General features: G+C 41.1%; 1 protein-coding gene across 3 annotated transcripts in view; it reads left to right on the top strand.

Moving 5' to 3' along the window:
• Positions 1 to 27434, top strand: part of LOC105683349 (AF4/FMR2 family member lilli) — a 157054-nt gene that overhangs the window by 27636 nt on the left and 101984 nt on the right. The window contains exons 1-2 of one of the 3 annotated variants that reach the window (XM_048655385.1): positions 20031 to 20939; positions 23440 to 23872. The exons of the other annotated variants lie outside the window; for them this stretch is intronic. The gene's annotated coding sequence lies outside the window, so the exon portion shown is untranslated. Of the gene's footprint in view, positions 1 to 20030; positions 20940 to 23439; positions 23873 to 27434 lie in introns of those variants that run through there. 3 annotated transcript variants of the gene reach the window in all.

Genomic DNA, 27434 nt, shown 5'->3' on the forward strand with positions numbered 1-27434 from the left:
ATTATAAACGAGTGGATGGAAACGAGCGGTAAATCAGGCAGTTCAGAAATCCGAATTGACGCGACGTGTAGACGCACACGATTCGAACGCAGTACGGATGCAATTTTACAATTGTGGAATTTTATGCAGGCAATGTACTTTCAGATTTAATCGGGAATTGAGAATTGATAATTCTTCACAACGTACGTGTGGTTTGCACCCGTATATAAAACGTAAGGTTTTACACATACACGTATGTATTATATTATTTATACGCGTACCTTTAAACGCGTGAAGAATATCAGCTGCCGTACATAGCGAATTGAATCGCTATGTTGCCATTCGATAATTGGAGTCGTCGTAGTCGGTCGTTGTTGTTCTCATAGAAATCCCCTCGGCAGCGTATCGCTGCCAACTTTAGTTTTCCTACTCGCTGAACTGCTCCACCGATGACCTGTTCAATTAGTTAGTTAGTCAGTTATTCAGTTACTCGGTTGGATCAATGCACCGTTTGCATTACGAGAAGAACGAGGAAGAATCGAACCCTCGATACGATACCGCGACGCGTGCGGCACGCCCCCTTTTTTGGAAACGAAAATATTCTTTTCTTTTTTTTTTTTTTTTCCAATACGCGTCGTCGTTCGTTAAAAACAATTACATCCTACGTCGGTTTTGGATTCAGTTGAACGGAACCTGAGTCTCGAGTGGATGAAAAAAAAAAAAATCGGCGCAAAGAAGGTTCGCGTTTTCCGATTACGGCGAAAGAGAAAGCGATAGAAAAACCTCGAAAGCGAAGTCTCGAATTGATAACGTTCTTGTTTTTTTTCGATTAGATAGCTGAAAGTTCAAACTGTTACTATTACTGCGGATTGTGCGGTACGTCATGCTCCGTTTGCTCCGTCATATTCCAGACGTCGTTCGGGTGGGAGGGAGAGAGAAAACAAATCGAACGATTTTTCACGTTCAGATACGATTGATCCGAGGATGAGAAGGTTAAATGCTATCTTTCTCGGATTTCCAAGAGATCCGATGATCGAATCCTTTCATTCGTTATTCGCGATAAAACGCAACTCTACTGCAATTTTATTTGTCGCTTATTTTATTTATAGCCATGGTGGTTGTAATAACGAGTATCCACACATCCGCGGGGGGTCATCGGAGATCTTTGAACCTTTCTGTCCTCTTTCCTGTCGCCACTCGCCCTAAATACGAAATAATAACTCAGATAGCGTGACCGGCCCTCCGTGCGCCGTAAAGTGTTAGCGATATTGTTAGGGCGGAGTGAGGTGGTGGTCAGTTGAGAGTAACGTTATACGAGCGGAGGGTGTCGATCGACACGATGTGACAAAATCTTCGTCCTCTGGACGGATCCTTTTTCTTTTCCTCCTTCCCTTTTCTTTTCTATTTCAACGGGGGGTGGTCCTTCGGTCTCGTTCGCCGGATTTCCTTGTACTCGCCAACATATTCGGAAAAGGGACTTTGGAAGAAACGCAGTAAGAATGAAGACCCTTTTTTTTTTTTAAATTTAGCCCTCGTGCACCAAGAGTTTGATTTTTTTTTGTTTGTTTAACTTTTTCTATATTTGTTAGACACATTTGTAGCGTGGGCGCGACGATATCGTTCGTATGTAATAAGTGTGTTCGACGAATCGATCGATCGATCGATCGATATTTTTCGATATTTTTTATTCGTGAGTTATATACCTCGGCAGAATCGTAACAGAAGTATATCAGGCTTCGCCGTTCCTCTCGCAATTATTAATATAAATAACCTATAAGTGAAACTAGGTCGTAGCGATGCCTGCTATACACACACACATATATATATATATATCGTCGAAAGCAAATAAGGATTCAATTCAATTCGGGCATACAATCGCAACGGCGGTACCTACGGAATATTTTTTTCTCTCTCCTCCATATTTCGACATTTATGATGTTTCTATATAGGCGGCAAGTCGGTTCGCTCGCGGGACGTATACACGTAGTATACACGTACACGCCACGTACGACGAGTCAAATGTATTATTTAAGATAATTAAGGAATGGATTACCTAGGAGTCGCTACTACCTCATCGCTCCCCCGGGTCGCCGCGTGTCTCAGGAATTTCGAGGTTTATGGCCGATATCTATGTACACAGAGATACACACTGTTATATTTACACTCCGTCATATTTATCACAAAATCCTCCGACAAAATTGAATATACAATTATATACAATTTTTTGTTTTTTTTTTTCTATTCAAATATTCACGCACATTTTACCGCACATTATAACTCGCAGGAAAGAAGCCCCATTTTGATGGACAAATAGACCATAGATTCAGCTGGATTCACGAGTTCGATCTGTGACCGAAGCTGCAGTGCAATAATCCTTACGATTATCCTTATTGGTTTTTTTTTTTCTTTGAGAGAAATTTTCTGTAAAATTGAAAGGGGAGAGAATTGTGTGAATTTACGAGCGATAGGAACGTATCATTCCCTCCGTCACACGTGACCCACGGCGACGAAACCGACGTAACGATTGACGGGGCAGGTGGCAAACCTTGTCGCCCCCTCGCCGTTATACACGTATAGAGGGGTCAGGGTATGCGCTCCGTACCTGAATTACGGCTGTACGGGATCCGCCGGCGATACGAGCATGTTTGTACAATAAACGCCGCGGTGCTAGCGTTCGTGCGTTCGACAATTATAAATAATTCATTCACCCCGTAGGTAAACGGAGTACAGAGGTAGTATCGATAAAATTGAAATTCTTCGGGACGATCCCATTCGTCGTGCGCGCACGTGTAAAAATCGACGGTGTTAATAGCGATAGAATTTTCGATCGCACGCGCTCTGGAATTAAAAATTAATTTGTCCGTCATGCACCCGATTCAAGGGTACGTGACATTTGTATTTGTATTATTATCCGACTTTTATTGTACGCGATCACGTTCACAGTCGTTCGGGAGCTGCACATGAACGAATGAAATTATTACTTATTTTTGTTTTCTCTTTTTTTCGTTCGTCTCCTTTCTGCCATCCCGTTGCGTGTTCGTCAAACGGCCATATTTATTAAATTCCTAAAATCGATGGACGTAGGTGCACATTGCGCATCGATATTCGCGTTAGGTAACGCGTATAACGTGCGTTATATTTCTGTTTTCTCTGATCTTTGTTTATATATTTGCGTGTACACGTATGTCTCCTCTGTGTATCATTTTATTGCTACAAAAGCTTTTATAGTGGGCTACGCGCACTCGTATTTAACGGAGAATTGATTGACTCATCGTATATAAACTGATCTATTGATCAGGTTGCGGCTCCTATTTTTCCCACGGGTCTCTCTGTACACCTATATCCTTCGCTGTGTATCCACGCTATACCGTATCTCGTGAAAGAGTAGCTCGAACCATAGAGACCCCATCGACATCCCAAAACGACGTATGCACACGTCGTTGAAATACGTTTCGAATGACGATTTTCCCAAATTTTTCAACTTTTTTTTTGGATAAAACGAAATCAGAAACTGATGGCCAAAGAAAAAAAAAGAAATTCATCATCGCGTCGTGGATTTTCTTTTATTTTCTATTTTTACTTTTTGAATTATATCGGCCACCGTAATTCTCACTTTTTCTCATTCCCGTATAGGTACATTTCGATCTCGTTGACTTCGTGCTGCGAGTTATACGGGGTTCGTTGTAAAACGTTTCGGTGGGTCGGTAAAATAAAGTAGGAACAATAAAAACCGGGCGGTTGAAAAGAAAAAGATGGAGAAAGAGAGAGAGAGAGAGAGAGAGAGAGAGCCAGCGGTACATCGAACCCCCCCCCTAAAAACAGCTGCACAGCAGTGTGCGCCGCCGTGTGTTGCCTTCGGACCCGACCTTACGAAAGGGTAATTTTACTCGCGAGCCACGGCTAGGAGGACCTCTTATTTCTCCCACCAACTCCTGCAGTGATTTAAATCACCCTCGGGGGTAACTCCGGTAGCCGCCTCGAATTCTCCTCCTGTATACACGAACGTATATCCGTACGCGGGGTCCGCGCGTACATTTCGACGGTCATATTTCCAAAGGGACGAATGCGTCGAACAAATGTTTGTAATTATATCGGCGGGGGTCAGGTTAGGTCGTCGCGATGATCGAATTAATGGAGGATATATATTCAGGGTTGTCGAAAGAGCGAGTGAGTGGGCGTTGTTATTTTTTACCACCCCCTTCCCTTAATTTGTCAAGCGAAGCGGACCAAGCCGCTTGCCGTATAACGTATACCTGGTTATTATATATACCCACCCAACCCGACCTGTTACATCCCTCGAAAAGTTCGCGATCGCTTTCGGACGCCAGCTCGTTTCATTTACCGAGGATAGTATAGATACCATAGCGTTTCGAAAAGAAATCAATTCGGTAAGGGCTCGATGTATTAGGCGGTAAACCGTGGATTTTGCCTGTCCGTGCGTATAGCCCCCCCGGTGCCCGATGCCCGATGCTGGTTATTTTTGTAATCGGTGAAACTAGCGAGGTGTGCGAACTGAAAATAAACTCGAACAAATCGTCTGTTCACCGGGCGTTAATTGACTCCGCTGACGTTACGCATCGACGGTGGAATGAAAAATATCGCAAATTTTTCGTATACAGCTGTAGGTACACCTCGCGTGAGACGGGGGATGCGGAGGAGAAAAAAAAGTTTCGCATAGAACCGAGGGTAGGAAAAATGAAAAAGAAAAAAATAAAATAAAATAATAAAAAGAGAAAGTAACGTTGAAAGGGAAATTGAGGCACCCTCCGGGTTTTGATCGGCAACCTCTTTTCTAGTTCATTGGGGTGAAAACTGGTGTTTACTTATCTCGCTAAGTCTGGATATCGTTATTGGAGTTTACCGCGAACCTGCCATTCCGCCTGCTCCCTTTTTCTTTCTCGGGTTTTTCTTCTTTTTTTTTCTTTTTTTTTTCATCATCTTTTTACTCTTATTTCATTCTTTTATTCATTTTTCTCTTTTGGCCACCCCCTCTTCCCGTTCGCCTCGACTTTACCGCCCACGTTCAGACCGCTAGGATTCCGTTGGTTGGTTGGGATTAGCGCCAAGCCACCAAAGCTCTACCTTGGCTTCGTCTTAAATCGGCAAACAACACGGTGCTCTGGTTCAGCGGCGTTAAAAGTCAGCGTTCTCTATACATATCCACTCTCGTATTGCGCCACCACACTGCCGCATACATCCCGATATACCCCACCGCGTGTGTGTTTATAATACATAACATCGTATACCCCTTAGCACACGTTCGCTTTTTTGTCACATTCGCCGGTTCGAACACAGGCTCGAATCTCATCTTCGCCGCGCAAACGTGAGATTCTTCGACGTTGACTTATATCGTCTTCGGGTTTCATCCTTCTCCGCTCCTGATTGATATTCTCCCTGATAAGAAGAAAAAACGACGAAACAATGAGAAAAAAAAAAAACTCAAATGGAACGAATCCATTCGATCGACTGTCATCGGAGCTCGCATAAATTTATCTATCGAGCGTACATACCTGAGTAGTGTGTAAGGCCGATGTGTAACAAAACGCGTCGGTGGCTACTTACCAGGGTTCTTTCATTTCTGTTTCTCCTGATCTCTCACTCTGCATTTCCTTGAAGATTCATTTGACCATGCCGCTAAAATAGATTTACAATTTATTCGGTTATTTTTAAATCTATTTCCAAAATTCGTGCGAGGATTAATCGTCGTGGACCTTGAAACAGATGCGCCTCACTCTGGACTGGTGAGCCGTCTAGTTCAGAACCAACATATTAGGCGCCTGGGATATATTTTTGATAGACCCAGGTTCGGGTCATTAACATTCGTCTCTTATACGTCGAAATTGTCATACCCAAAGCGGTGAAAATCTGCCCTTATTGTTGCGTGCGTACAAAACCTGGGCGGTTTCAACCTTAGAAAAAAAAACAAAAAAAAAAGAAAAAAAACCTATTCCGCGTGTGCGACCACGTTATACAGACTTTGTGCGGATAGATAGCGCCATTTTGTTTATTGAATAAAACATAATCGGCTTATACCACCACATACGGCGCACGGGTGCCTCCGCGATAATGCCGTGTGATCGGATTTTTTTTTTTCACCCGCGGGGGCGACGGGGGCAACGGCGACGAAACATCGCGGTAATCGATCGATCGCTACTTCGACCAATAAAAATTATTCGCTCATTTCTCACACCGCAAAGATATCCGTAGACGCACACCTTATAAGAGAGTTTGTCGCACGTACGGACGTGCGAGGCAGCGGCGTCTCGTGTTATATCCTACTTTCGATCGTTAGTAAAACATTAAGGCGACCGCAATCGGTATATATGTAGTTAACTGACCATCGGTGATATTGGGTAACCTGCGACCGCGGCACGTGACGTCGTCGTAGAAACCGGTGTCGAGAGGGCGTAGAGGGGCTTTGAAAAATGGAATGAAAAAAATAAATTTCCCTCCAATACTTCGAGTCGATTCGATAAGTGTCGTTTTCACGACCTGCAGTTTTGCTCTTCGACAATTATTTCGGTGTTTTACGTTCGTCGATGTCTATATATATATATAGTTATTCGTATGTATAGATGTCTGGACAAACGGGAGCTGAATGATTTTCAGAGCCTTAATTAAGGAGAATTCCATTCCACGTACGCTCCGTGTACGTATAACGCGTGTAATACACATGTATTTCGCGGCGTTATACAATAGCCATGGCGCGTCAAATACCCGGCTGTCATGTACACGCGCGTATGTACGCGCGAACGCACACACCAAGGGAAAGTAAATTCGTGGCGGGTCCAAGGTTTTAGCCTGAATAAATATTGAAGTAACATCGCTATCCGGACTCGGCTAAACAGCATCTGCGGTGAATTTCTGACGCGATCGAACCTCCGAAGAGTTTTTCTTTTTCTCTCCTTTTTTGTTTTTGTTTTTTTTTGTTACAAGATTACAAAAAAAAAAAAACCACTCAACGTGCAACAAAATGTGCGTCGATACAACTTCGCCCAAATAACCGGTGCACCTTGACCGTCGAGGTCGTCCTCGAACGTACTTATATACAGACGTTCCACGTCTCGATTGTAACGCAGCGACCTTTGACCGGTGGGTAACCTTAAAAGCAACCCGGAAATCCGACCGAGCCGGGGGTTGTAGGTGGGTCACGCGGTGTATTCCTGCAGTCCGCAGTGCAGGATGAGGACTTCGGACCTTGTTTCGTGTGGAGTCGGTCAAAGGTTGTTCGCGTCGAGACGCGACACAGCGTATCCGCTGCAAAAGGTGATGTAAATAGGTGTACAGAGGCACCTCAGGATAGGTCGTAGGTTACGTACGTTTTGTACGACCTTTAAAAAGTATTACGAGAAGTGCGACGACACGCCGCAGGTGAAACCCGAGGGTCCCTCCCACCCCCCACCGGCCCCGTCATCTCCTCCTGTGCGCATCTTTGCGGTCGTACCGGCTGCAACGTTTCTGGTGACAATCTGCACGCGGTGCAAGTTCACGATCGGCCGTATAGCCGCCGCCGCCGCCGCCGCCGCCGCATGTTCGATGATACCGCATATTATACGGTTCGTGCGCGGAAGACCGACGCATATATCAAACCGCCTATAAACCAAACGACCCTACGCCACCCCCTTTACGCGTGTACAACTACTCGCTACCGCGCACCGCTCTGCTACCGGTTCTCCGCCGCTTGTCCTCCTCCACCGCCGCGGTGCTTATATGTACGATGCGTACGATGTGTATATGTATGATGTATATATATGTCGCGGGAAGGACGACACAATTTTACCCTTTGAAGGTACTCAAACGCTGAATTACCCCCTCGAAACAGAGCTCCCCGAATTTGACAATCTACGCGCACGGTCATCAGTTGCGGGCTTCCCACTACAACACATGAAAGTTGTTACGGTCAACCCCTCTCTCATCCCACGCGGTGGTTTTCGAAGGTGGAAAAAGGTTTTGATGAAACCCGCGCGACCACGTCGCGATTCATACGGTATAAGCTCGTACGTACAAATTTGTTGCGTATATTCGTATCTCGTTATACGTACCTTATGTATACGTGTGTACAAAGCGAAAGATTTATCACGATTTTACGTATATACATACGTCGCGCAGTGTGGAAGTATATCCGTTTTCCGAATCTCTCTTCATCATTGTTATTTTCCTTTTGACGATTTTTCGCTAATTTTTTTATCACGCCGCGAAGATGAGATCGGTGGTGAATCTTTGTACGCCCTAAACGTGTCCTTCGGTTCCCCACGTATCGTTATCCGTCTACCTAACACTTTGCGCGTGATATTTCGGTACACGCGAGGGGAGTCGTCGGGACACGTACGGCTCGCTCGCGAGTACGTTATGCACCATGCGGGTCTCGTTTGGGCTTTAGGGGTGAACACGGGGGTTCGCGTTACGCTACGCGCGTCGTTATACAGCTGCAGGCGCGCGGTTTGACGTGGAATTGCCTCTTTCCGTTGTAGATACAAATCCGAGTTTCCCGACGGTTCCGCAGCCGTTTACCGCCGTGTCCGATATTGTAATTCTGATATTAGTGCGCGTGTGTTCGCCTTTCGCCAAAAATTTCGTCGTTTTTTGACGCCCCTGGATTTTTCGCCTCCTCCTCCCGCTGCCGCCTACCTCCGGTTTGTCATCCTTCCTTACTTTTGACCACATCCGTCGCGTGCTTCGAGCGATACGCATCTCAGATACGCAAACTATAAATTCGATTAAGTATATACAATACGTCTTACGCGGTTCGAAAGATCGAGGGAAGAGCGTTTTGTTTTCACCGGTTGTATTTTCGCGTGAAAAAAAACATCGCGATGGAATTTTCAATTCGTTCGATAGCGTCCGACGGATTCCCGAGGATTCGATTCGTCGGTTGAATTTCACGGAGATACTGCGCGGGGATACCGGGAGACGAAAGTTTTGCCACGTGTAGCTGTTCGCAGATCCAACACGCGTTGCCATCGAAATGAATAAAAGGTTGTCGGGTTCCGGAGCTTGCGGCTCAATATACGGGCTACTTGCTCGGCCCAAGCAACTTGTTAATTAACCTCAATTGCTAGCGGAGTCTGATCAACGGCGAGCAATAACTTCGAACTTCTCGCTCACCGGGTATAATAAGCGAAACGCCGTACATTCGCGAATGGTAATATTTCTACCGGTTGACGATCACTGGCTGTACACGAACCCGCGTTATTACGCGAGTAACGTGTGCGTACATCGTTTTACGTACGACACACCGTCGCATATAGCCACAAAAGCGTATCACGTATATACGTACGAGTTGCGTGCACCTACTTAAAGCGTAGGTCAAAGGTCAAGGGTCGTGAGTCAAGACAAGTGACAATATAACCACCTCGGGTTAATTTGCAAGTCGTCGTCTCTTTCGTTTATATATACTTACACGGTACGAGCTGAACGATCGTGTGCCATGTGATTTTATTACGCGTATCACGATACGTATATACGTGCGTCCGATTTTTCGTACCGCAGGGCGGCGGCCCTCGCGAACGAAGGTGAAAAAATTAATTTTCCAATTACGGCGGCGCGCGGCCGCGGCGACTCCGAAGAGTTACAAGTGAATTCGATTCGATCGGCTCGATACACCGAGAAAATATGATTCTAGACGGCCAATTTTTCCCGAACACCACCGACGATTTCGAGGAGAAAATTGTGTTCGGGGGTAGAGGAGACGGTGCAACGAGCGAGGGTTCCGATTAAGCAGGTGCTGTACGGGAATTTGGTCATTTTTCTTTTCTTTTTTTTGTTTCTTGTTTTTTTTTGTTTCGTTTTCTCTCTGTATTCTTTTTTGGGACGTCGACGAGAGTGGTGGTAATAAACGTTTGGGGTACGTACGACCCTTGTTTACGGGTACGGAATTTACGTGACGGTGATTAGCGTTCCTTGCTCGGTAAAAAGTTTGCACGAAAACCGTATTAGCTACGCCCTAAAGGGTATTAGGTACGCCAACTATCTCCCCTAAGGATCAATGCGATGTAGATCCCCGAACGCGAACGCTACACACCGTATACCTCTACTACATCCAGCTCCACTAATCCAGTTTCATTTCGTGCCTGTTGCTCTTACAGTTTCCTCCCTCCCCTCCCCCGTTAACAATAATATGTAAAGCAGATCCACTGATTCTTTGTCTCCTACGAAACGTTTCGTTCGCATGATTTAGAATTTTAGTTTTCCAACACCAAGTTGTACAATTTTTCTGAAAAAAAAAGAGAAGAAAAAAAAACTCTTCGTTTTGATTTACTTTTCATAAAATTAAATTCTTTTTTTTTTTCCTTTTCTATACGTCGTCCCTTTTCTTTTTGTTCTGTTCACAGTTCTTTTTTTCTTATTTTTAACAAAAATACGATCATCATCTTACTCGCGGACGGCGTGGGACCCCGTTGTGCACCTGTCGCACTATCGTCATTCTATACCGTTCGTCTTCTTCTTCTTCTTCTTCTTCTTCCGGTTGAATTTCCTCTTTCTTATTTTGCTCTCTTTTTTTTTTATTCCTTCTTATCTTAATTGATCCGTCGTATCGCGTTTACCGGGGGTAAATTGTTACAGCATCTGTAGATCGTCTGGTCGTTTTCACCGCGGGATCACGCACGCGATGTTTTAACGTGTATATTTCACGCGGGATGAGAAACAACTGATGTAAAGTTACTCCGGATATTATCCCTGAATTCCAAAATATTCCTGCGGGAGAGCATTCCTTATTCTCTCTATTTTCCCTTTTCTTTGGTTTTGGCAAACTGAGAAAACTAGGGAAGCACGGGGACGATAAAATAAAAAGAAAAAAATTTTCGCTATCCGTCTGCCCTTCTCTGTTCTGCACATTTAACAATCGCAGCCCATACCATAACGTATAATTTTATTATCTGTCTCATATGAATATGTGCGGTGAATTAATGTTCTTTTTTTTTGTATTTATGTTACAGGTAAGCATCTAAACGCAATTTACGAGTAGAAAGAAACTAAGGTAAAAGTAGAAAAAAGGAACAAAAAAAAAAAAACAAATCATGGCCACTTTTCGTCGTGTAATCGAAGCGTCAGAACGTATTGTCGTGAGTACTACTTGTGTAATTTTATATATTATAAATTAAACGGTCTGACAATCAGTAGAGGGATGTATAATACTAATTTAGCGGATAAATTAACCGTTGAAATTATGATTAGCTAAAGCGGATTATACGAACGTCGTTGCTTCTATAATTGCATTCGTACGGTCTTCGTACGCGTAAATTGGATGTACTTTATGTCTACATACTTGGAGTTTATACATATATGTATAATATATATATGTATACGTAACCCACCTCGTATACCGTTGAAGTTTTTTGTTATTTAATTTCTTCTCTCAATCGTTGGTCACAGCGATATACAAAGATCCTTTAAGGATGCGGAATCCTTTTTCTTCTGGTTTTACATTCCTCAGGATAAGGAATAAATATACCTGTGTTATACATATGTACGCTACATATATACGTATCCCTGCTAGGGTGGGTTGGAAAAAAATTTTTTTTTTTTTATTTTCTTAGCATGGGGGCAGAATTTGTATCTCATACAAAAAGAAAATTTTTCAAATCTGAAAAAAATGTTTTACTTGATATTTTGAAGTAGCCCACTGGTTTTTTGAATAAATAATTAATCAAGTGGGGTACTTTCGGCAAAACAATTTTTTTTTTTTGGTCAAAAATCATAGAAAATATCTAAAAATTGTCGATTGTAATTGTTTTTTATTCGTTCACTGTTCAACATTTTTTTCTTATTACTTTTGTAATTCAAGTATAAAATCAGAAAATCACATGCTCTTTTCTTGACTTAAAATTGAAGTTGAGTGAAGACAAGCACAATCGACAATTTTTAGATGTACGGGCACGCGGTTTGTTGTGGGGCGTCACCTCTGCTCAGCCCCCAAGGTGACGTCTCACAACAAACCGCGTGCCCGTCTAACAGCGAATAATTGATGATTACTTGATCGATTGCATGAGTGGATGAATTTGGCGTTCAGATTTGGATTCCTGAGCTGATTATACGTGAGATTACTCTTGGAGAACCAAAAAAAAATTCGATTTTTGGGCCAAAAGTAAAGTAGTTTAAGAATTGATTGTATTACGCTTTTCTTACGTATTTTGACCTCAGGAATCCGAATCTGGAAGAAAAATTGATCTGTCTCTAAAATTGACCGAGTTATCGCCAATTTTCAGCTTTTTGGGGTCGAAAATAAAAAATTGATTCTTTGGTCTATCTTGATGTAATTTGAGCTCAGGAATCTGAATCCGAAAGAAAAACTGATCTATCTGTAAAAATTACCGATTAATCCCCATTTTTTCGCATTTTTGACCATAAAAATGGAGATATCTCGAAGGGAAAAAATCGTAGCTCAATTTGGACAACGGATTCGCGTTCCTGAGGTCAAAATACATACGAAAAGTGCCATACGATCGATTTTAAAAAATAAAAATTTTTGGTCAAAATTTGAGATTTTTCCAAGGGGTACCCCTTACGATTTTTTCAAATTTTGACCAAAAATTTTTATTTTTTAAAATTGATCGTATGGCACTTTTCTGATGTATTTTGACCTCAGGAACACGAATCCGTTGTCCAAATTGAGCTACGATTTTTTCCCTTCGAGATATCCTCAAATTTATGCAAAAAAATGCGAAAAAATGAGAATAACTCGGTCATTTTTGCAGATAGATCAATTTTTCTACCGGATTCAGATTCCTGAGCTTGAATTACACTAAAATAGACTAAAATATCAATTTTTTATTTTTGACCCCAAAAAGCTGAAAATTGGCGATAACTCGGTCAATTTTAGAGATAGATCAATTTCCCTTTCAGATTCGGATTCCTGAGGTTAAATTACATAAGAAAAGCATATTAAACCCAATGAAAACAATGATTTATTTTTTGCTCAAAAATCGAATTTTTTTTTGGTTCTTGAAGAGTAATCTCACATATAATCAGCTCGGGAATCCAAATCTGAAAGCCGAAGTCATCTACTCATGCAATCGATCGAGTAATCGTTAGGTGGAAAAAATTTTTTTCAACCCACCCTCATACCTACATACCCCATTCATTATATTATTTCATATAGAATTATAGGCGTCCTTCCGCGTGACAGCACATAATGTTTTAATTGCTAGGTACATAACATGTGTAATGTAATAATTGTACGGAACGCGTGTAACGATGGATTCCAATCAATATTTACAAAGAGTTTAATTGCCACGAACTCTCTCCCGTCTCGCAATCAGTCAGTTTTCATTCGACTTCTCTATCTCGCTTAAACTTAGGCGCGCGGATTTCTAAATTACCTCGCATCAAAAATATACCTTTCCATTTTTATTCATTTTTTTTGTTACAAGATTCGTTAAATTGTTGAAATAATTGAGCTTCAGAACACTTCGCACGAGAGCCACAAATGTATATACCGTACATATATAACGCGACGAGTTAAATTTAGAGCGCACACTAATCTTTTCTTTTTTTTTTGATTTTTTGTTGCGTTTTTTTCTTGGTTTTCTAATGTGCGCCCCAAATTGTGTAAGTCTTTGGTTATTTGGGGTGAAAATAAAAATAGTCCAAATTCACAGACGAAGTATAATGACACGTACCGTGTGGGTGTACACCGTATGTACCGTATATGCACGTGTGCATATGTGCGACTTTAGGTACGAGGGAACGTTGTGACGGTGCGGAAGATCTAGTACCTACGTTGTACGTAGGAAAGGGTTATATATTTCCGAAAGCCGAAAGCGTAAATCCGAAAATAAGGGGTTGAACTTGAAATCCTAGTGCCAAACTGTTGCGCTTCTTATATACGACGTGTATACATAGCATACGTGTGATACGTACACACCCTATACTATGTATATACCGCGGTAGTAGAACGAACCTATTTCGGCTAGCCGCGTCGAGAACACGGCGTGAAATAGGTTATGGAGATGTAAAGTGTCGTTTACATGATTCCTCGATGGTCTCTGAATGTGCTGCCGGCGACGACGACGACGACTATACGCGTATAACGTCGGGGGCGAAAGTGAACCAGACTAAGAAAAAAAAAAAAGGAAAAAGAAATAGAAAGAAGGAGAAAATAAAATAAAAATAAAATGAAAACTAGCGAGAGACGGGAAAATGGGAGGGACTAAATCAGGCATCAGTATTCAGGGGAGGCATTCGGTCTTTTCTATCTTCTTTATTCTATATGTCTGCGGCAGATTTTTTCTTCCTTTTTTTTTTTTTTTTTTGGTTTATTTTAATTTTTTTCGTTCTTTGTCTCCCTTCGCTTTTTCGTTCGATCGAGTAAATATCTTTATTCGATGTACATACATATATATCGACGGGGATCGTATTTCGTTATAAAGCCCAAAGAATATTGTAAAAAAAACTTCTGTCTTATTTTCTTCTATTTTCGCATGGGTATCAGAAGTAGATTTTTCTTTTTTTTTAGTCGCGATTTCAAACTTTTCGTGGTATTTTTTTTTCTCACGAACTCGAATAATTTTATCTATATATACTGCTTTCGGTGACGTACAATACGACGAGATGGTGATTCATTCGGTGGACTTCGTAAAGCTTTCTTTTCCCCTCTTGTATAGGAAAAAGAATACGACTCGTAGTATTCTTACCCTACGGATACCGCCAGTCATCGTATACCTATATACGCCCAATATGTGTACGTACCCTCCTCGTTTCTTACCCTCAGTTTGAAAATTCTATAGATTGTAAGTATGAAGTAGAGAGATTGTCGAGAAAACAAGCCCGATTTCCTTTAATACCTCTTGTGACTTTTATACAATTATAATCGATGCAGGAAATCCCTTCTCCTATAACTGATTGTCGGACACTCACACCCCGTTAGTTTTATGCGAATATCGAGTGTACGGGGTGACTCAAAAAATTACAAACGACCAGTTTTTAAAAAGTACGAATAACAACCGAGAGGCTACGCGATTTTTGCGGTTTAAATTTATTTGGACTCCTGGAGATAAGAAAATAATGCGCTTACCTCACGTTTTTAAAAACTTAGAAAATAAAAAGGAGTAATGGAAAGAGGGATCTAAAAAATCGTGATCTTTTTTTTTTATTATAATTTTTCTAAATAGAAATAAAAAAATTAATTCCAGTTCATTCTCTACGTACAAGAGGTTCATTTTCGAGTTTTCTTTATACTCGCGTATCACTTCACGTTAAAGAATTAAGTTTACGAGTATGTGGGAAGAAAGGAACTTTTATAAAGAAGCTGTTTTATGTTATTATAATATTAATGGAACTACCGCGCTGCACTTATGGTTGAATAGCATTGAATTTATAATACGGGTACATACATACGACAACCTATGCGTACATCACCGTTCTCGTTTTTTTATTCACATTTTTTTTTTTTTCCCATCTATTTTTAACTCGCGCGTGACGTTCACAATACCTATTCAAGCGCATCAAGTTGATTTGTCATATCATTTATATGGTAAACCATAATAACTATAAGTAGCGTTTATATAAGACCCGAGAGATATACATAATGCTCGGCACTGCAGTCTGCGGCTTCATTTAAAATCCGAAGCGATGGGAAAACGCATCGAAAGAAACACGCCGATTTATTATATTCATTTCGTCAAAATTTCGATAATTTTTTATGTGCCATTCGCACCGCGTCGGTTTCACAACACCTGAGAATAACGCATCGAAAATACGGCAAATATTCGAGGGGGGGGAGCATGAAATAAGAGAAACAACAAATTAGTCACGGCACGCCGTCTGTTGGTCTGCACAAGATTTTGTACAGGTAGCAAAAGAGAGCGAGAGAGAGAGAAAGAGAGAGAGAGGGAGAAAGAAAAACCGTTTAGTTGCAGGCCAACCGGTTGGTTGTTTCGTTGGAATTATTTCAACGGCACAACCATGTCTTTGCCTGGTAACAGAGAAAAACTTGTAGTAAAACCATGCACACTTTGTCCTCGTGCAGTTGTTGGCCTATAGTACGTCGCGCGACGCCTCATTTTTATCTCACGTTTCGTACGCGCCGGGGCCATCACTTTTCATCCTAGAAGATAATCGTGCGAAAAAGAAGAAGAATAAAAAAAAACGGTCGTAGTTCTGTGACACACGGGGATGTAAGGTACGGGGTTGTTGTGCGGTGAGTGATCGATGTGAAAATCGTTGAAAAATGAAAATAGTTGAACAGAGAAACAAAACGAACTTGTTGTTGAGTGTATGTGGTCGATATCGTCGAGGGTTGATAGTTTTATCGTGATGTTTTTTTCAATTTTTATTAGTTTTCCATTGATCAAGCGCCCGGCCAAATTGCCTGGCGATATTCGAACATGCGTGGAACACGTAATCACGTGAAATATCCACACGACGACCCTCTTGATACCGCGAAACGAACGAATGGAAATAAATGAATGAATTAATTGATTATTAGCGGATGAAGGAACGTTGGTTGTCAAAGATAAACGAAAGCGAAAACCAATGAACATACAGAACGCAGGTAACCCACAGCGTATTATTTTCAACCCTCTTGTCGTACACGTAATTAAGCATCAGAGGGAGGGTTCGCGACGACGACGACCTTTTCGATAATTCTAACGCTGTTGTACACACGTATAGGTATACCGCATGTAGGTTTTTGTACGTTATATGTTGCGGAGAATTTATACGTATACGCCAACGACGGGTTTGACTTCGATCGATAAGACGTAGGGTACCCATATCTCGAGCACTCCGGTTCTTTCCGTAAGAAACGAAAAGGGACTTCCGGTATATCTTTCAAGTAAATATCCCGTTTTAGACCAGGGTAAAGAAAAAGAAAAATCATTCTCCTCGATGTTCCTTCGGTACAACATCTGTCATCTGTCGACAAGAAAAAAACACAAAAAAAACCAACTGAAATTATCACCGAAATGTAAAATTGTTCAAATTGGTGGGGTGTCGCCAGAGGAGTAAACCAATCGCGAAGAAAGGAATTTCAGTGAATAGTTAGTTTTTGTCCCTCCGAATTCCGCTCTGTAACTATAGATATATTCGTATCTATGGATATATACTTGTTATTTGGTTCAAGTTGGGTCGGGTCAGGTTGGTTTTGGTCAGGTTTATAGGCGGGTCGAGTCAGTCGTTACCCTGACTTTAGGAAGTGGCTACGGAGTTATCGTTGGATATAATAATTTTTTATTGGTCACTCAGGGAAACCCAGCTTGGTTCCTTTCTTGATATATACGTACACCGTGTACACGCGAGGATATATATGTACTTTACTCGTGTTCCTCTATTATCCTTAGTCCGCACCGCGGTTGTTTTATTTTCCCACTCGAGTACGAATTGCATACATCTACGTTCGCTGCAGCTTGGTCATTTTCTTCGGACTCTTTCTTTTCTTCTTTCTCGATTTATCCTTTTTCACCTTTTTCTTATTCTTCTCCAATTTCATCATCGAAAGTTTCGATCAATCTGTAACATAAAATCCAAATTGGACTTGCGACAATTTTTATTCGTTCCTTTTTGATTTGTTATTTCTCTATATTTTTTTTTTTGTTCATCTATTTTATGTGGACGCGTGTACATGCAGCAGGTGAACTCGATCCGGATGTAGGTACATGGGTTTGTACATATGTACTTGCGTGTATATATGTACCACTGCAGTATACTATGCATATTGTAAAACGATGCGCGGAGATGAGCAATTTAATGGCGCGAGGTAAATTAGTCGTACCCACCTACCTACCTACCTACCTACCTACCTACTTTCGAAAAGGTAAATTTTACTGCCGCTGTTGCTGCGATATACATTGGCGTACGTGCTATACCATTAGATTGTTACAAATAAATCATTATTCGATTCCCTACACATGCGTATGGAAGAACGAAAAAATTCTAATTACACAGGGTTGCGTATAATTTTACATAAAATCCAAATTTTGGACACGGTTTTTCTTTTTTGTTTTTTCATTTACGATTTTACTTCCGGATTTTAATGGATGTATGAAAAGGATTTACGCTAAGGGGTGTAACGTTTCAAATGTGGAATTCCACGAAATCTTCTCATTAAACTTTATTTTGAATTCATTTCAATTTAAATTAAAATCGCCCCTTTCCTTTCCCATGGAAACCCGTAATTCCAGGGGTTGGTTGGGCCGGTTCATCACGAAGCATTTTACGCGAGCTCATACATCATAACTGGATTCAACCGTCTGTACTCGACGGACATCAGTTATTATATACCTTATACGAGGGTCGTGGGGTGGTATACGAGAGGACCTCGCGAAATTCTGGAAAACCCCCAAATTGGCTTGGCGATATATATAATCATTAGTTGCTTCTTCTTCTTCTTCTTCTCCTTCTTCTTTTTCTCATATTCTCCCATTCTCCTATATATACTATTTCCAGTATTCTAGGAATACTCTTGTGTACGGATATAGCATGTGCTCTAGAATTTCTTCCATTCGTATCAGAAATATACCTTCGAATTGAAGGGGATCGGTTTTTTTTTTGTTAAATCGTTATTTTTCATTTTCTATACGATTTTCATAAGTAAAGGGAAGAAAAATAGTTTTCCACACCGTTAATTGCGTATGTTCTTCGAATGTTATATGCGTAGAAGATTTTCTAGGTCAAGTTGTTCATCACCGATAGGTTGAGGTATACCGGTGTCCGTGAGTCATTGGTGTACAAGTACCAAGGCATATAAATGCATGATGCCAATTGCTCATAGTTCGCTGCACAAGTGATATAGGTATATAATTTATGCAAAGTATTTTGAGACGTAGATAATTTTCCGTATGTACAACTAGATTGCACAGTCACACCCATCTGTTCTGACTATTTGGAAATTTTGCGTTGGAAAAAAAAAAAAGGAAGTTTTCGATTAGCGGAATCTGGTGGTATGGGAAATACAAACGTGCGACGAGCAAATGAGTCATCGCTGCGCCTAATCATCGTATCCGGTTTTCGTAGAAGAGTTTTGGCGAACTCTTAGAAAATAGGGGGTGGGGGGGGGGGGGGGGTGGATAGGGATGGAAACTTAATCATTTGACAAATAAATGAATCGGAAAATAAGGAGGAAAGGGTGAAGAAAAGAGGGAACTAAGAAAAGAGAGAAAAAGTGAATCGAAGTATGTAACGAGAAATTCATTTGACGAGTTATAAGTACCGTAACGGTTGAAAGAAAAATGGCAAAATAACAAACTAACAAAAGTGAATCCGCGCTCGTGTTCCCCCCTCCCCCCCTTTTTTTTCTTCTTTTTCTTTTTCACCCGAGGATCGTTGACGGCGGTATGATTCGGGTCGTCGGCACGGCCCGCGGGGTTGCGAGAAGAGATGGAAGAAGAGAGGGACAGAAATATAGAGCGGGTGCGACGCACTGCCTAATGAAGAGAAGATGGCGCTAGGGCGCGTGCCTGCGGCCATCCTCGACGGACGGCAACGAACGTCCTCCTCTCCTCTTTCTACGTTCGCCGTACTCCGGTGACATCTGCACCGTGCGCCTCGTACTAGGGAGGAGGTATCGGAAAGAGAGCGATTAATAAAGAGCGAGAGAGAGAGAGAGAGAAAAAGAGGGGTTGATGTAGCAGGATCTATATACACACAAATGTAAAGAGCGAGAGAGAAAGAGGACGTTATCAGCGCGCGCGTTTCTCGTCGTCGCGACGTCGCGCGTCGTTGTGTGGGCGCGCTCTCCGTTTTCCCTCCCTCCCACCCTCCTCCGTCACCCCCGCGCGCCCCTCTGCGTCGCGAACGTTTCCGTCTCTTTTCATCCCCCGCACACGCTTCGCTCCACCCCGTTAAATTTTCTAGTATTTTCATCGTCTCTCGCTCTACGTCGGTCGCGATGGGAATCCGTGTTGGTGCCACGAACACGAGGTATGCTAGTCAGTCGGGACGGGTGTCGGTGGTGGTGGTGGTGGCGGCGGCATGCGCGCGATCCAACGATTTCATCCATCGTGTGCGGCACTCTCTTCTCTACTCTTCTCTTCTTCTATCTAGTGTTGTGTGTTCACCGCGGCGCTTTTGCCACCGGTTTGATGATGTTGGGGAGAATCGGGATTTTAAGATTCGTATTTGTGTACGTTTCGTGCGCGCGCGCTTGTGTTCTGCTGCCGCTGCCGCTGCCGCTGGTGCTGGTGCTGATGCCGATGCCTCTACGTCGGATATACACCTCTCCACATCTATGTGTATCATAGTGTGCTCGACCGAAACGCCATCTTAGTACATCGCGGCAAAATACGCAGTGTTGAGTCCGATCGCCAACTAGACGGACACCGGGCGCTGGTTTATTGTTATAAATATATAATAATCGAACGACGTTGTTCGTAAACATATATTCATCATCGGTTAACACAAAGTTGATGGTTCTTAATCGGTTATATTTTTCGTTTCCTCTTCTTTTTTTATAGTAATATTTATTTATTTTATTTATTTATTCTCGTTGTTCACACAAATATTTATAACTACGTGTTATCAATTTTTATCCTAGTTATTATCGTTTCATTGTGGTTTTTTCCCTTCTTTTAATAACAAATATATATTTTACAATTAATAGAAAAAAAAATAAACAAATCGCGATGACTTTACGTAAACCAATCGGCACCTGTACCACGTATAGATATATCATAACATTAACTTATTACGTGTACAATGGTTAATGAATAATAATAATAATAATAACAATAATAATCGAATGGTCGCCGACTAAAACTTTCATTTACCAATCGAATCGTTCGAGCAAGTGAAGTTTTAACAAACGTTGTGACATCGTAACGGAAGCAAAGGAAAAAATAATAATTTTTAAACAAAATTTTGCGTATAATATCATCGTTCGCGTGTGCAATGGTATCTTTGTATCGTTATGTCGGTGTTGGTTGAGATATAATAACCGAGAATCAAAGGATAGAAAAAAAAAAGGAGAAGAATCGCGACGGATTTATATACAGTGTGCACCGACATCACCGTGTATAATAGTGACGGTAGGTCGTGGTCCTTCTCCGAAACGGGATCTCGTTGGGGTGGGAGTGAGAAAGGAAGTCGGAGGGGGGGGGGGGGGAGGAGGGAAGAGATGGTCATGGAAAGGGAGATTTCCAATTCTACGATTTTTTAAACCGTCCTGTTATTTATTTCTTATTCGTAGAGTCGTACAGATTCACTCTCTCTCTCTCTCTCTCTCTCTCTCTCTGATTCCGTCGATGATTATTACTTTTTTTGTTGTTCTTCTCTCTTTCTTCTTTCTCTCCTACTTGTGATTCTGTTCGACATTTAATCCACTCTTATTTTTCATCATTCTCATTTTATCTCGGGGGAATTTCCTCTCACCTCATTGGTTATCGTAGATTCTTCTGTCTCCGCCCCCTCCCCCCACGGTGGAGACCCAACTCAATGACGTCAGAGGACCCCGAAGACCACTTTGGACGTACGTGACGGACCCAGAGATTCTGCCCCTTTTCGATCTTTAATTTATCCCGCCCGGTATTTCATCTTCTTTTTATTTCCTATATTCGTTGTCGCTTCTACGCATCTTTCTTCGACGAATTTATGTTTTTTCTTTCATTTACAGACAACTTTGACGTACGTAACCATTTATCAGCTGACATTGTTCTTCTCTCATTGCGAAACGCGTTGTTTACCGTGAAATCAAAGGTTCGCGCGCCCCGCCCCCTTTTTTCACTATTTCTTTCTCTCTCTCTCTCTCTCTCTCTCTCTCTCTCTCTCTCTACATCGGTCGCGGATGTTGTTGTTTTCTCCCTTGTCACCGATCTTCGAATCATCCTTCTCACTGTTCCGTTTCTTTGTCTCCGTTTTCTCCGCGTTAATTCTCTTCACTTTTCATTCCTGAACGTGGTTTCTTTGTTTTCACTCTTCTTCATATTCAAAGTACCCTAATTTTCCTGGGATACAATTTTTCAGAATCGAGATACCGAGATGTCCGAAACACGGCCTTCTAGCATAATATGCGTGACGGTTTAACGCGCCGCCATTTTGGTATTTTATGAACCGAAGAACAGACGCCGGGATACGCGGCCAGTTGGCTTTCGAATATTATTCAATATTTTTAGAAATAACAAACTAGATTGCTCTTTTTAATTTTTATACCGACTCGAGTTTATATATTTATTATCATTATGTATACCGCGGTTGACATTTCGTATCAGCGTTACAATAAATTGATATAACATACTTGCGCGATCATATTCTAATTCCACAAATAGATATCATATCTAACGACCACGACTACGACGACGACGACGACGACGACGACGACGATGATAATATCGCGCAATCAACGACTCCGCCGCTGCTAGGTCAACGGGAAATTTTTCTCCGCATACGACGAATCTTCTAGACTTTTTCGGCTTGTCGTTTAGATTCGGCGAATTTTTATCTAAATTCCACATATTACCTCCAATGACGTGGGAAGTATTACACGCGTATGCCCGTGTATAGCTTTATTTCCATAGGTATATACATATCTAATCTTGATGAACGTACAAATCGGATGTTTCTTTTTTCCCCCTTTTTTTTTTTTTTTTTTTTTTTTGTTTTTAAAAAGCTCGTATCGAACACGTAGTGACGTCGCAGAGGCGTATAAAGCGAACGCTTTGACGTGCGAAAAAAACTTGATCGAAATTTTCGTGTCGAATTAGATTACGCGACAGCGATTTTCGCGAAGCGAAATTAGACTCTCTACACTTTCGATCTCCGTTTTCGTTTTTTCTTCTTCAAAATTCGTTAGTTTTTTTTTTTTCTTTGTTTTTCGAATCCGTTTCTACATCATATCGTATGATAATCTACAGTGAAATGCGCATATAATCGCGTTCTGTCTTTACCTTATCTTCATTCGGTCGCGTGTATCTATGCCTCTGCCTACCCTATCGTATCTCTACGAGACTATTATCGTATCGAGTGTCGCCATATCGCTCGTACGATTTATCGTTCACTGTATCTCAACTTCAGGACTCAATTATACACAAATATAATCCTGAGATCAAATAAACCAGTGAGCGGAATGCACGATGTCCCGTAACGAATAGAAGCGAAGAAATTATCACATCTGACATATCCTCCAACGAAACACGCTTTCGTCTTTCGTTATTTCTTGTTATTCTTTCGGTTCTCAATATCCATTTGTTCACATTATCGCCGTATATAAACGTGTAACTTATTGAATATATCTTCATCGTCGACGTCGTGGTCAACGTGTGTCGTTATCGTTTTTATTGAGACAGTTGGATCCGCGTTCGTGCGATGAAATTATCGTCGTGTAATATTGTTGTCGAGTCAGGAGTTTTTTTTTTCTTTCTTTCTTTAATTTTTTAATATTTGAAAAATTCATACGCATTATCAGGGGAAATGCGTGTGAACGAGAAAAATTAAATTCAATTGTGTCTCGGTAAAATGGATAGGAATGTTGTTAGGGCGATACAATAAGTAATAATATTAATAATGATATAAAAAAAAATATCATGGTTACAGAATCGTGTGCGGTACAAGGAAGTTAATTTGTTATTCGACGTATAAAACGTTCCTATAACGACGTAAAACGATGATAATAATTATATATACGAAAGTGAGACAGTGGATATAATGAAATAAAAGTGAAGATATATATATATATACGACGAATGTTTGTTCGTTTGCTTCGACAATAATAAAAATAATATTAATAAAATTTGTTATATACATATATATATATATCGATGTTGAGTTGTTGGTTTTATGATAATTTTCGTCGAAAATATGATGAAAATTTTTCTAATCGAGTGCGAATATAATATAAACGTGATTTTTGATCTTCATCTGCACGAGTGTTATACGGCAAATTCGAACCAAGGATTATACTATTTGGATAATTACAAACAACCCGTTAATCGAGGACGCACATAGGTTGCGCCCTGTTAACTTTTCGGTAAGTCTTCATCTCTATGGGATAACTTATTTCTCTTCTCCCTTCATTTTTCTCCTTGAAATTATTCCCACGAAATCGTCGTTACATGAAATGCAGTTGACACGGTGATTGAAAATCTGTAAAAATTTGTACGTATGTATTACGCGCGGTAAGAAAAGTTGAAAAAAGTTTCTTCGTCAGCTTGGGCATTTCGGTGACGTCAGACGTTCGAGTCAAGGGGGCCATCAGAGGTCAGAACGAGCCGCAAGTTTTATTATCTCTCGGCAACTGTTTGCTCGATTCTCTCCGATGTCTACTCCCTTTTATTTTATGACGTACTTGGTCGTTTGCATTCCCTTATTTTTTTTTCCCCCTCTCTCGCGGCGATTCCTCCTTTTACCTTTTTCTCCTCCACCTTATCGCGTACAAGCCTAGTCCCCGCGACGCTGATAACCACCGAGGACGATTCAAACAATCCCCCCCCCCCCCCACCCCACCTTCATCTTTGTCAGCCTCTCGTCTCCTCGACTCCTACCGATATTCTCCCTTTTCCCCTCTTCTTCGTCTCTCTCTCTCTATTTTTTTTTATATCAAATGCATCGACATCGCTGCACCGTTGTGTTTTGCGTTTCGTCTCTCCTCGCGTTACATAACACTGACAGCGCGATTCGACCGCCATTTCACTACGCGCGACTCGCGCCGCCATATCGATGTGTTGTACACGCGACGATGCACGTATATACCTTACGTATCACATTTACACACACACGTTGAGACTACGTCGAAGCCAAGATTTCATTTAAAAATGGCCGCTACACTCGGATGCCCATGCTGTTCGTTAAAGTTTTCGAAAAAGACTAAAGGGAAAAACAACAACACGAAAATAAGATGAACGAATAAATAAGATAAGGTAGAATAACAAAACGAATAAACATTATCTCGCGTATATACCACGCGTGCTTTATAAATTCGAACACCGAATATGTATTATACATCATGCACTGTATACGTATACGAACATGTAGGCGATATCACATGGCGTTACGTCTGTATCGTATATATACCTGGTGATTAATTACATATTCCTATTGGTATTCTAATGCGTGGTTACAACGTTGTTTTTATTTCGACGATATTATATTGTATGATTTTTTTTACTCTTTCATTTTGTATGCATTATGATTTTACGATGAGACGAAGTATCGCATACGCATTATCTGCGACCTGATACTTGGCCTGATTTTCTCATTTTTCTTTCAACAAATTTGAATTTTTTTTTTTTTTTCCCCTTGTCTCTTCCACACGCAAATATATGGTACGATATAATTTGAGAATCTCTTGACTCAAATTACTTCCGGTGTTAGGTGGGTATTTATTAAAATGATATACGCACGCTGTGTGATATATAGTTATGAAGAATGAAAAAAACGTTTTCCATAAATTAGGAATAATAATTTTTGTCGTCCGTTTAATTCGTCATGGAGTACACAAAATTATAATTTTGGCGTGTACGGTATAATATACGCTCGTCCACAAATGTTTTGTTAAATATGTTTACGAAGTATATAGAAAATGGCGACTCATGTATACATGGAATCGACGAGACGCTCTACGACCATGAATCTGTAGACGTAAATAAACAATTATATGTAATTTCGAAAAATTTCATTCATCGGTATATATATCTCGTATATTCCTTGAAAAATTTGGATGTTTTTCTCACGTCGTTATATACGTGTACAGGTATATAGAAACGTCATGCATTCATCGTCGAGAGGGGTGCGTTTTATTCTTCTTTTATCTATATAAGATTTGGTTTTTCTTTTTTTTTTTTTTTTTGTTACTGTGATAAATCTTTTATAGCGTAGATCCAAACGTCGGTAATAAATGGATGTGAGCTATACAGGAATATAAGGGTGCGGGAACGAGTATTTTCTTCTCTCTTTTTTTTTTTCGAAAACTGTATCATACCCTGAAATTTTCGCACTGCGAAACTCCGAAGAGAATCTACTTTATGTATACGTATATACGTATACGTATGTATATGGAAAACGATTCGGTAAAACTTTTCAAAGAGTGACGCGTACACCTACACTCTACCCGGAAATAAACTTTATATCTCCGCTTCGCGAGCGCGCGAGTTTTCCGTTAAAAGTCAGTCGCGCGACGTCTTCTCTGATTCAATTTTAATCCAATTATTATTATTAGCTTTATTATAATCCTCGTTATATAGATTCGTCAAACTCACAGGGGGCGGATGGGGGGGGGGGGGGGGGTTTGCAGAACGTAAATCTTTTCCCGTTGATGTATATAATTCGCTCTCTTATTCTTCGTTCTTCTTATTACCGCGAATCGCTCAAATCGACAGTAATCGAATTAATGTCGTATCATAAAATGCCTCAAATGCCCAAAAAACGAAAAAAACGAATAATAATAATTTCCACCAGTCTGTATGTATATGCATTTGGATAGCACGGTGTGTATGTGAAACCGACGAGCGAGCTCTAGGATACGTCGTATCGTTTTTCAGTTCGCTCGCCGCGGCCTTTTTTTTTTTTTTAGTTTCTTTTTTAAACTTCATTTTTTTTTTTCTATTTCCTCCCGTTCTCTCTCCTCACGTATATAACGTGATAGAGGGGAATGTCAAGTTCACGCTCCGTACGAACGAGAAGTCTAGCCGCGGCAGCCATTGAGCCTTTTACACACATCAGATACGCGCGTACACGCGTATACATACACGTATATACCTATGCGTACAAAGCACACACTTGGCCGTAGCAACGACGCGCTCGGCGACTACTTTGTAATTAACAGTTGATTAATTTTATCTCCGATACATACGCACCGCGCGTATACCTCGTATCACCCCGAAAGCCACCTACGGGTTACGGTGCAAAAAAAAAAAAAAAATCGCCGGGTTGATAAAACGAAGGAAAGATTTTTCCAAACTCCTTCGCACCCCCCGAATTTGATATTCATATGACGGTATGTAAGGCATATTCGTGTACGCGAGGGGGTTGGTAAAAAAGTGGAAAATAAGGCGAGTGAATGATGAGGAAATTCGGTGACGTTAATATGGGTGCATGCGTGGTTTGTTATCGTTGCAACTTGAGCATCAGCGACGAATTGTCGCGGTGGACATTCCCATTCCGAATTATTTCCAATGGGTGTAAATATAACCGGACGATTCATCTCGCGAAATTGTATATATATATATGTTAGATATTGGGTTGCGATGTTATGTGTTACATAGGTAGATCGCGTTAGTCATCGTCCAAAGAGGCCAACGACCCACGTGATATTATCGGTATATACAGGGTGTACGTGTGTATCACGTGCGATAGTCGAGTTTTCCGCCTTCAAAAGTCAACCCTTGAGTCGTGGAACGTGGAAACCCTTTGCGACCTGATAAAAAAAACAAAATAATTAAAAAATCATCCGCTCGGTCATCGATTCTTTACCGGGGCAATTAAATTCTTCTCCTCTCTCTCCGGATTCCAGATTCGTTTACACTCGTCTATTTTTCTACGATCATATCGCGCATCGCGTTCAATTTTCCAACGGCATTTGATTCGCTTTATAT

This window comes from Athalia rosae, chromosome 5 (genome assembly GCF_917208135.1).
Source record: "Athalia rosae chromosome 5, iyAthRosa1.1, whole genome shotgun sequence".
In the NCBI taxonomy this organism is placed as follows: Eukaryota; Metazoa; Arthropoda; class Insecta; order Hymenoptera; family Athaliidae; genus Athalia; species Athalia rosae.